Source organism: Hipposideros armiger, unplaced genomic scaffold (genome assembly GCF_001890085.2).
Source record: "Hipposideros armiger isolate ML-2016 unplaced genomic scaffold, ASM189008v1 scaffold_6, whole genome shotgun sequence".
In the NCBI taxonomy this organism is placed as follows: Eukaryota; Metazoa; Chordata; class Mammalia; order Chiroptera; family Hipposideridae; genus Hipposideros; species Hipposideros armiger.
Window position 1 is genome coordinate 1,932,941 of NW_017731356.1, and position 11,664 is coordinate 1,944,604.

Genomic DNA, 11,664 nt, shown 5'->3' on the forward strand with positions numbered 1-11,664 from the left:
TTTCCATCCTGCTGATCTTCTCTTGTTTATTCTTTAAAAATATTACCTGAGACTTGGTTATCTCTAGAGCAGTCAGTCGTGTGATGGCAAATTCATACCAGAGGAACAATGACTCCATTTAACAAAACACAACAAAGGGAACTGGCTGGAAAGGTTTTAGGAGCCCTGCTTAACATTTGAGGAAACACAGCAAAACCTATAAACAAACAACATGGCTACTCAGGGCTACCTGGCTACAAAAAACACACACACACACGTAGAAATCCACGGTACCATTCCTGTAACAGGATGGTCTGTCTGGCTGAAACAGCAACTCATTTTGCAGGGAGTATGTGAGTCTTACAAGTATCGTGTTTATGAACAAGATGGGGAATGGCTTCGGGTCTGAGAAAAGGAGCATTGACTGAAATTGGAGGGTGGTTGGCATTTTTGAGGCTGTTCTCACGTCACAACCTTGTTTAGGTGAACTTGACCCAGTGCACCTTCTGTTCTGAGCCGTTACGGATGTGTGCTCTGCCTGTCACCTTCCAGGTTCTGTCAGAACCCTGCTTCTCTATAACCTCTTCAGGCGGTGCCAACCTGCTCCCCACCAGCGATCCTTAGGGTTTTGTCTCCACGAGGAGATAAAGGAGTGGGGTGTGTATTCTCTGAATTAATTGGTATCGGCTGACCGCCTGCTCTGTGCCAAGCACTCTTCTAACAGCGAGGAACAGAGACACAAGTGAAGAACACACAGATTTATCTTCTTTGCAGGTCACGTTAAGTACTTGCATGGTTTTGGAACTCTTGTTTCCATCCTCCCTGCACCAGCTAGACACACACAACATGGTCCCCTAATGGATGACAAAGCCACAATATCAGAGACTGGGTGCCTGAGTCACCAAGGGGAGGAAAACTGACTTCTAACATGTATTGGGTTGTCAGAAAAGTCATGACACATTTTTGCAATGAAAACCAGAAAAAAATACGTCATGACTTTTCCGACAACCCAATAGTTTCAAACTTTTTATCTTAGTAAGAAATAACCTTTTATTGTTAAGCCACTGAAATCTTGGGGTTTATTTGATAATGCAGCAAATACCTTTTTTTTTTTAACCGAGGTTAGGTTTAATGAGGTTAGGTTTGAGGTTAAAGACCTGTACTCTGTAAGCTGTAAGACTCTGAAGAAAGATACTGAAGAAGATTCAAATAAAGGGATGGATATACCTTGCTCATGAATCAGAAGGATTAACATTGCTAAAATGCCCTCACCGCCTAAAGCAATACATAGATTCGATGCAATCGCTTATTGAAATACCAATGGAATTAGACTCAGAATTACAACTAATTCTAAAATTAGTATAGAACCACAAAATATCCTGAATAGCCAAAAAAAATCCTGAGTGAGAAAAAAGTGGAAGGTATCACGCTCCCTGATATCAAACTATACTACAAAGCTATAATAATCAAAACAGTAGTGTACTGACATAAAAAGAGTTATATAGATCAATGGAATAGAGAGCCCAGAAACAAATATTCATTTATATAGTCAATCTATGACAAAGGAGGCAAGGATGTACAATGGGGTGAAGACAGTCTGTTCAATAAATGGTGTTGGAAAAACTGGACAGACAACACTTGCAAAAAAAAAAATTGGACCACTTTCTTATACCATATACAAAAATAAAATGGGTTAAAGCCTTAAATGTTAGACCTGAAACCATAAAACTCCTAACAGAAAACATAGGCAGTAAACTCTTTCACACTACTCTTAGCAACATCTTACTGATATATCTCCCAGAGCAAGGGAAACAAGAGACGAAATGAACAAATGGGACTACATTAAACTAAAACATTTTGCACCGCGAAGGAAACCATTAACAAAACAAAAAGACAACCTACTGAGTGGGAGAAGATATTTGCAAATGATACAACCGATAAGGGGTTAATATCCAAAATGTATAAAGAACTGATGCAACTTAATGCCAAAAAAAAAACCAATCTGATTAAAAAATGGGCAGAGGACCTGAATAGACATTTCTCCAAAGAGGACATACAGATAGGGCAACACACACATGAAAAGATGCTCAATGTCACTAATCATCAGAGAAGTGCAAATAAAAACCACAATGGGATATCACCTCATACCTGTCAGAATGGTCATCATGAATAAATCAACAAACAACAAATGCTGGTGAGGATTAGAGAAAAGGGACCCCTTGTGCACTGCTGGTGGGAATGTAAATTGGTGCAGCCACTATGAAAAACAGTATGGAGGTTCCTCAAAAAAATTTATAATAGAGCTGCCATAAGATTGAGCAATTCCACTTCTGGGTATTTATACAAAGAAAACAAAAACACTCATTTGGAAAGATACATGCACCCCCATATTCACTGCAGCATTATTAGTAATAGCCAAGATATGAAGCAACCTAGGTGTCCATTAATAGGTTACTGGATAAAGGTCACACACACACACACACACACACACACACACACACACACAGAGGAATATTGTTCAGCAATGAAAAAGAATGAAATCTTAACCACTTGTCACAACTTGAGTGGACCTAGAGGGTATACGCTATGTGAAATCAGTCAGAGAAAGTTAAATACCATATGATCTCACTTATATGTTGAATCTATAAAAACAAATGAGTAAAACAGAAACAGACCCATAGCGATAGAGAACAAGTTAATGCCAAACGGTAGGAGGGTTGGGGGATGGGAAATGAAGGAATGAATGAGTGAATAAGGAACTCTTGCCTTTTATACATTTATCAGTTCTTTCTCTTATCCGTTTACTCCATCCCTTAGTAGATGACACACTTCTTGGGTGTTGGGATAGCGTCATCTACCTTCATGGTATTCTTATCACATCTTACAAAGGGGTTTTCACACAAGTCCAGCCAATCAAATACATAATTCCTTACACAGAATATACAGGGAATGAGTTTTTCAAAGGCTGTATTTTTCAAAGGTGGGCTGAGTACCACTTGGGAACAAAAGCATTAGTAAGGATTACATTAGAAAAAGGGGAGACAGGCCTTGGATTCAGAACCTTTGGCAAGCAATACTATCCTGCTAGAATTCAATAACTTGTTTTCATTGTATTTATTTTATTACCTCCAATTAAGGACAAGTAATGCTAATTTTCCATTTATGGCAGCAAAATAAATTTACTTATGTATAATAATGTACGTACTGAAAGAAAAATAGTAAATAAAATTTCAGTTGGTCCTCAAATGTGGTAAAAATCATGAAATGATAAATGGCTGACTAAAATTTAAGTACCTTTGCTCAAAATACAGCGTTAAAAGAAGCCAAGGTTTTCGGTTCTGAACCTGTTTGGGCAATATCTAATTTGAACTCTATGTTAGAACAATAGCACGCCCTGTCTGCTGAGGCTGCATTTATTACCAGAGGGAACTGCTCCAACTCCAAATTAAAAACGTTATCAGTGATCAGAGACAAAAATCCAGTTATCAGAATCTTTCACAGTCCAACGATAGCTCAAACTCCTGGCTTTTTAAAGGATTAGTAACACTTCAGTATCAGTGAACATTTGGCCCATGGAGGAGAACTAAGCGAGGTTACTTTGAAAATCCAGGACTACGGAGCTTATGAATACAGAGGGAAACTGCAAGGAGCATTGAAGAACAGTTTTAATTGAGTAGAGTGATCTTGGTTTCAAATTCAGCAGAAAAGCCTCTCTTTTCTGCTTTGGGAGGGGTCCGTGTTACCCAGACGTTTACCTGCTGCCCTCTAGGCTCCACTCCGGACAAGAGGACCAGGAGATGGAGAGGTGAGCCTGTGCGTCTCTCATGAGCACCCACATCCTACCCACCGTGGGACACAGAGGGCTGGGCGGAGGCAGGTATCTTGGCTCGTGTTTTAATTCTGTATTTTTTTCTCAGAGATGGTCGGCCTCAGCCTGAGAGATTAAGTATCTCATTAAGGTAATGACTACAGAATACAGCTATGTTGTTTAGCCACAAGTGAGTCCCACACCCTAAGGCCCTCGTCGTAGTAAAACTGTGAGGCACAAGCTCCCGCTCGCTTCACCACAGCACCTTAGCTAAGCTGGGCTTTCATAAAATGGGGACTCTTGCAACTACCTTTCCCAAGGAAACCCGTACCTTCCTCTAGTGCTGGCCCTGCCTACACGGACCAGGTGGGAGGCGGCACATGGGTGACTTGAAAGCTGCCTAGTCAGCCAGCCCCAATGCCTGACACAGCGCTGGATCAGTCCTTTGGCTTAAGTGCTTCAGCTAACGGAAGTCTGGGCTCTCAGAGGAAACACTCATGCCTTGCTAGAAGGGAGGTGGAAGTCGTCCTTGCCTGCGCTCACAGCTCCAGAGCCCAGAGTGTCCTTGGGCTGCAGGTGGACCCCCTCGGGTCTACGGGCTACAAAAACAGCTGACTCCTTCATATGTTTGTCTGCTCCAGAGGTGCAGAGGCCATCTTTGAAATGTCTTAAGACAAAACGAAAAATTTCACATTGAAATGATTGTACCTTTCCGTAATTCTGTAAACCCAATGTCCTCAGCGTTCTCTTTTAAAGACCCCTTGGTTCCTCCGACTGCTACCCACAGGGAGAACAACTCTCTCTTTAAAGCTGGAAGGTAACTACTGCTCAACCCAGAGTAGAGTGGTACTGATCTTTCTCTTTAAGGGAAATATATACCTCTTTTCTAATATAACTAAAGACGCAGGAGTCCTTTCCAGAAATTTCTTCTAAAATTGTGCTTCCTGACCCATCATCATCTGGCCTGTTCTGCCTTGAAGGTGGTTTTGGTTGTAGCTCGTCTCTGCCCAGCCCCTCAAAAAAAATGTAAAAATATGAATACATTTTCCCTTCTCCTCCCCAACCCCAATGATTAAAGAAGTACTCTAAGAGTTACCACATCTCAGTGTGAGTCGTGGCGATTTTTCAATATTTACATTTTAAATTTCACTTTTAAAAAAATGGAGTCCTTGCTGCATAGTAAGTGCTTTAACAGATTGTCGTGTGTGACCCTTACAACTTTACGAAGTAGGTATTATTAATCCTGTTTTTCAGTTGGTGAAACAGGTTTGTATGAGAGCTAATATCCCGCCCTGGAGCACACGCCTCTGTCTAGTAGTGCCTTGGGTTCTGCCTTTGCTGGGGATGAGCTCACGGGAGGGACAGAGGCTGGTCTTGCCATTTCCTGGCTAGATGACCTTGAGCAAGTCATTCCTCTGTTTCTCAGATTCCATACCTATAATAACACGTGTTCCATAAGGTTGTTGGGAAGATTAAATGAGTTAGAATATGGAAAGCATTTAAAACAGTGCCCACCATATGATAAATACTACATAAGAAGTACCATTAATTTTGCTTCTCAAATATTCTCACAAGGCTTTGGCCCATCCTGCTGAATGTCTACGTTACCACGGGTTTCTGACTGGCACCATCTTGCTCTGGGAGCCCAAAGGCGGAGGCCATCCCTGCCCCTCAGAGGACAGCCTACATAGCTTAGCAGATCACGAAGGACAAAGGCAGACCAGGACCTTTAAGATAAAGACGGGAAAGAGACATGAGGACCAAACACAACATGGGATTTTTTATTGGATCCTGGACCAGAAACATGTTTTTCTTTTGCTCCGAACGTTTGTGGGTGACACTGGTAAGACTGAATGTTCACAGACAGTAGTCAGACAGTAGTGCTGTTTTAATTTCCTGATGTCTAGTCATTGTTCTGTGGTGACAGGAAAGACTATCTGAATTATTGTACAGTAATATACAGATAAACAATTCTCTTTTCTCTCTCAACACTTCAGATGTTCACTGGGGTTGCAAACTACTGCCCTGTCTAGAGAGTTGGTACAAGCGCCCCAGAAAGCAGGGCTGGAACCAAGCCCACCTGATACTGTCATAAGCGATCTGAAGGAAAGAATGAAATCTCCCAGCGAACTGCGCTTCTGCTGGTGTCTGAGGGACACTGGAGGCCCTCCGTCAGCATGACCAATGTACCAAGGAGACGGGGAAGGCCTGACGACGAAATGGGGAAGGGAGGCAAAAAGGGAGGCAGTGAGCATCAACAGGGTCACGTTGGGTAGTCACAAGACAGAAATCAAAGCAGGCTCATGGAATGAGTTCTATCAACAATAAACAGTGACTCAGGAAAGCCATCTTGCAGTGTGTCCTGTGGGTCCCTACAGACTGGGCCTCGGACAACTGCTGCCTGGGAGGCCATCACTGCTGACTCACCTCAGAGAGGACACTGGAACTTGAACCCAAGGAATTCCAGGACCCTTGCATAAAAACATAAGAATTTCTTGGGAAATTCTTGTTGGTATAGTTCATACGCATTTCAGTTTGAAAAGCTCTAAAGATGAAAATAATCGAATTAGAATTCATTAACTAAAATTATTTAGAAGACAGACATATTAGAAAAGAAAAGCTCTTAGACCATTTCAGATCGAAGCTGACAGAATGTATAATCAGAATTTACTAGATAATGAGAGGAGCAGTTGGGCTACACTTTTTCACTTAAATCTGGAAAGAAATGGAGAGAGCAAATGTTGACGTAATTTAAGAAAAAACGACTTTCTTACATCCAAAGATATAAAGTCAAAATGGCTAGAGTCCTATGTTGATAGTATCTCTTGAGGGGCAAGTCGGAGATCTGAAGGGATATTCTTAATCTTTGATGACAATGTTATAACAGGCAATTGCCATATTTTTCTACAGAACATCCCGCACTGTTACTAGCATAAAAGTCATCCTGGGGCCAGCCGAGTGGTGCGATGGTTGAGAACTGGCTTGGGAGGCCAGAGGGCCCCGGTTCGGATCCCACATGTGAGGGCCAGTGACACTGCCCTCCACAGCTAAGATGCTGAACAACAGCTCAACCTGGAGCTGGGCTGCCATGAGTCGCCGGGAAGGCGTAGGCTGCAGCCCCTGTAGCAGTGGGTTGCCATGGGCTACCGTGTGTCGCCAGCAGCCAGCGTGAGCGGCCAGCAGCCGCAGTGAGCGGCCGTCCAGAAGCCGGCGACTGATGTGCCTCGCCCGGGAAGAGCCCAATGATGGTGCCAACTTGGGCCAGTGAAGCAACATCCTCCACAACTAGACTGAAGAACAAAAATGACAGCAATTTGTCTGTTCCCTTTCCCCCAATTCCCCAGCACTGTTCCCATCCCCCAATTCCCCAATAAAAATCTTAAAAAAAAAAAAAGTCATCCTGGGCTAATCGTATTTGAATGGAACCTCAAGCTTCTTATGTAACTAACAGTTTGTTGCACAATCCCTGGGTAAGGGACAATGGCCCTGAGCTGAGGTGGCCAGAGCTTCTGGTCAGTAGATAGCAGCCTGGGAGACAGCTGCAGAAGGAGAGGAGCCGCCAGCTCGTGCTAAGAGGACGTCCTGTGCTCCATCCTGCACGGCAGTCTCTCAAGTGTATGCAGCTTCCCTGAATGCAAACAGCTCCCAGTCAAAGCCCCCACTGGCCCTACCGCTCCCTGTGTCACATCAAATCTAAGCCTTGGCTTTCATAAAGCACGACAGCACAGCCCACTAAAGCCAGCACGCTTTGGCTCCGGTCACTCTTCCTTTCCTGACGCTCAGAAGCACAGAAAGGACTTCAACCACTTGAGCCGTCCCTTCTTGTACACCTGTAAGTCCCTCAGGGCATTAGAAGTCCCTCTGCCTTCCCTGCTCCCCACAGCTCTTCACGGATGGCAGACCACAGACGCGGGGTGATTACTGTCTGCGCGTGGGCTGCCAGTTCTCTCCTTTCTCACACCGTCTCACCCACTCTCTCCCCACGCTGGCTCGAGATGAAAAGAGCCTTCTCACACAACCTCCATCCCTGCCTGCTGCCAGTCGTACTGATACAACAATGAAGAACACCCACATTCATCAACAGCACGGAAAGGGCTCTGTCCCGACCCAGCCGAGACCATGGCTGGTCGGCCGTGGACAATTTAGGGCAGGAAAGACCCGGAGAGGATTTCTGGAGGGTAAGAAACAGCTACATCCCTGTTAAAAAGACAAGTAAATAAGGTTTCCAGAAAGAGGCAAGTAAGCCAGAGACAAACACTTCTTTTCCCATGAATGTATCTTAACTTATTTTCAAACAAGAATATCAGCGGCCTGTACATATTTCAAAAGTTCTTTGAGTGTCTGGAATAGCATAAAACAATGAATTATTTAAAGCCTTATCAGTTTAAAGATTTCCTTTAGGGTGGCTTGGTTCTTAATTTGTAGCCTTATTTTAAATGGTTTAACTCGGCCTTGGTCCCATCAAAGGTCTAGGTAATTCATTTTAATTCACGTTTCATATTCTCTTAAACCACTTAGAACAGAACGGGTAAAGTCAGAGGCTAAAACAGAACCCACCCAATTAAACTACAGGTGACACTACTAGCGACATACTTCTCTGGTGCTACTTTCAAGATGAATGCTGACAGATTCAAGAAGTGTTTTAACACAGGGAGACAGTCTCTCTCTATGGAGTCTGTCTTTGGGGACTTTACAGGCGGAGAAAGATGGCAGGGCTTCAAGATAAGAACAGTAATGGCAGCAAAACGACGATATTGAAAATAAGGTGGGAGAGGCTGCCAGTGCCGACCCAAGCCTCATGCTCCCTTTCTCCTTCACAAAGAGAATTCTGATTTTGCAGGGGCGGCGAAGAGCACAGCCGCCAACATGCGCGGGGCGAGGGGAGGACGGCGACAGATTCCCGACCCGTGTCCTTTCAGCAGACGTTGCTGGGGGAGGGCTTACAGGGCAGCGCCCTAAAAGCTGGCACACTCGGCCGGTCTTCTCCTCTCGCCCTTGGCCCTTCAGGTCGTTCTGCCCGGAATGAGCACGTGATGCCGGAGATGGTGCAGCCACCTTGCAACTAAGGCGATCACACCAGGGAGGCCGAGATCATCGCCAAGATCTCCGGTCGGAATTCTCGGGCTGCGGAGCCAAAGCCTGGCACGGCCTACCTCCTCACTTCTTGTTTCACAATAAGAAAACCTCTCATTTGGTCTATTTTTGGCGTTTCTATTCCTAGCAGCCAAATTCTTAAAGGATATAAATAGCTGCAATAACCATGACAGTAACGGTGACAACCAGAGCAGTGCTCTAAATGCTTTGTGTTCATGCTTCCATTGGATACCCACAATCCTCAGTGATCTACGATTATTATCTCTATGCTAACGGAGGAAAGCGAGGTTCGGGTCCCACTGCTCCCTAAGAAGCACACTTAGGAGTGGGTCCCGGCCATCTCATTCTAACAGTGTGAGTGGTGCTTTCCACCACCCTGCTGAGGGAAGGAAAACTGCACGGAGCTCAGTGGGGATTCTGGGGTCCCGTGCGCTGTTCTCCACCATGCGCCTCCTCTATGCTAAACACACATCTCCCATTTAGGCGTATCCGGTAAAGATCCCTAAATCATCTTTGTCCAGTGCTCTGTGAAAGGCCGCTTTGAGTTGCTTCTGTGTCTTGGCTATTGGGCTATTCTGAATAATGCTGCAATGAACATGGGGGCACACATATCACTACAGATAAGTGCTTTCAAATTTNCAGCAAAACGACGATATTGAAAATAAGGTGGGAGAGGCTGCCAGTGCCGACCCAAGCCTCATGCTCCCTTTCTCCTTCACAAAGAGAATTCTGATTTTGCAGGGGCGGCGAAGAGCACAGCCGCCAACATGCGCGGGGCGAGGGGAGGACGGCGACAGATTCCCGACCCGTGTCCTTTCAGCAGACGTTGCTGGGGGAGGGCTTACAGGGCAGCGCCCTAAAAGCTGGCACACTCGGCCGGTCTTCTCCTCTCGCCCTTGGCCCTTCAGGTCGTTCTGCCCGGAATGAGCACGTGATGCCGGAGACGGTGCAGCCACCTTGCAACTAAGGCGATCACACCAGGGAGGCCGAGATCATCGCCAAGATCTCCGGTCGGAATTCTCGGGCTGCGGAGCCAAAGCCTGGCACGGCCTACCTCCTCACTTCTTGTTTCACAATAAGAAAACCTCTCATTTGGTCTATTTTTGGCGTTTCTATTCCTAGCAGCCAAATTCTTAAAGGATATAAATAGCTGCAATAACCATGACAGTAACGGTGACAACCAGAGCAGTGCTCTAAATGCTTTGTGTTCATGCTTCCATTGGATACCCACACTCCTCAGTGATCTACGATTATTATCTCTATGCTAACGGAGGAAAGCGAGGTTCGGGTCCCACTGCTCCCTAAGAAGCACACTTAGGAGTGGGTCCCGGCCATCTCATTCTAACAGTGTGAGTGGTGCTTTCCACCACCCTGCTGAGGGAAGGAAAACTGCACGGAGCTCAGTGGGGATTCTGGGGTCCCGTGCGCTGTTCTCCACCATGCGCCTCCTCTATGCTAAACACACATCTCCCATTTAGGCGTATCCGGTAAAGATCCCTAAATCATCTTTGTCCAGTGCTCTGTGAAAGGCCGCTTTGAGTTGCTTCTGTGTCTTGGCTATTGGGCTATTCTGAATAATGCTGCAATGAACATGGGGGCACACATATCACTACAGATAAGTGCTTTCAAATTTCTGGGTAGATACTCAGAAGAGGGGTTGCTGGGTCATATGGTAGCTCTATTCTGACTTGCTTTTTAAGGAACCTCCATATGGTTTTCCATAACGGCTGCACCAATTTACATTCCCACCAGAAGTGTGCAAGGATAAAGACGATGTGGCACATATATACGATGGGACACTACCCCGCCATATAACAAGATGAAATATTGTCATTTTCGATAACATGGATGGGTCTTGAAGGCATGACGCCAAGTGAAAGAAGTCAGATGGAAAAGGAAAAGAACTGTATGATTTCAGTCATATGTGGGATATAAAAACAGCAACAAACAAACAAGAGAACAAACTCGTAGACGCAGACAGCAGAATGGTGGTTACCAGACAGGAAGAGGAGTGGGGGCAGGACGAAGAGGGTAAAGGGGGTCAGACACAGGGTGACGGAAGGAGACTAGACCCCGTGTTACAAAGATGTGCATCTGAAACTTATATAATGTTATTCACCAATGTCACCCCAATACATTTAATTGAAAACAAAGATTCCTAAAACATACAGGGTTAATGTTTAAAGAGTGAAGTCAGATCAAACAGTTCCAGAAAGAAAGCCTCCGGGTGTGAGAACCCAGAACTGCCTGCCTTGCTTCTGTCCACTTCCTTACACGTCTTCATCAGCCAGAGCACGTTGGCCGGACCTCGTCCTCAGGCGGCAAGAGTCTGGAGTGAGATCTCCCTTCATCGACCCCCCAGCCCTCGAGCTTGCAGACAACATCATTGGTAAGGGAGCCAGCGTCAGTGGTATTTCTTCTTTCCACGACGCCCCTAACACAGGTGGAAATATTGACCTGCAGCGGGATACACTTAGGACGGGACCGAAAACAGGACCAAGAACAAAGCACTCGAAGCTGCCTGTGACATCTCCTACAGGGATTTTTCAGAGGCCTTGTCCAAGACGAAATGGCCTTTCCGATCACAACTGCTCTTTAAATCAACTATAACACAACAGTAAATGTGAGGGAGATTTTGGGGTGCTGGCCATTACAGGTAGGTCAACTGAAGATTAATGGAATAGTTTGGAAAATCAGAATCACAGAAAGGAAGAGACCTAAGAGAATGTTATACAGTCCCATCAATTCCATTGCTTTCTCTTTTTTATGTACTTTCCATTTCC

The 11,664-nt window shown here is 45.1% G+C and overlaps 1 protein-coding gene across 1 annotated transcript in view; it reads right to left on the bottom strand.

Moving 5' to 3' along the window:
• The window catches only part of NME7 (NME/NM23 family member 7), a 151,542-nt gene that overhangs the window by 1,525 nt on the left and 138,353 nt on the right, over positions 1-11,664 (bottom strand). The window lies entirely within an intron of this gene.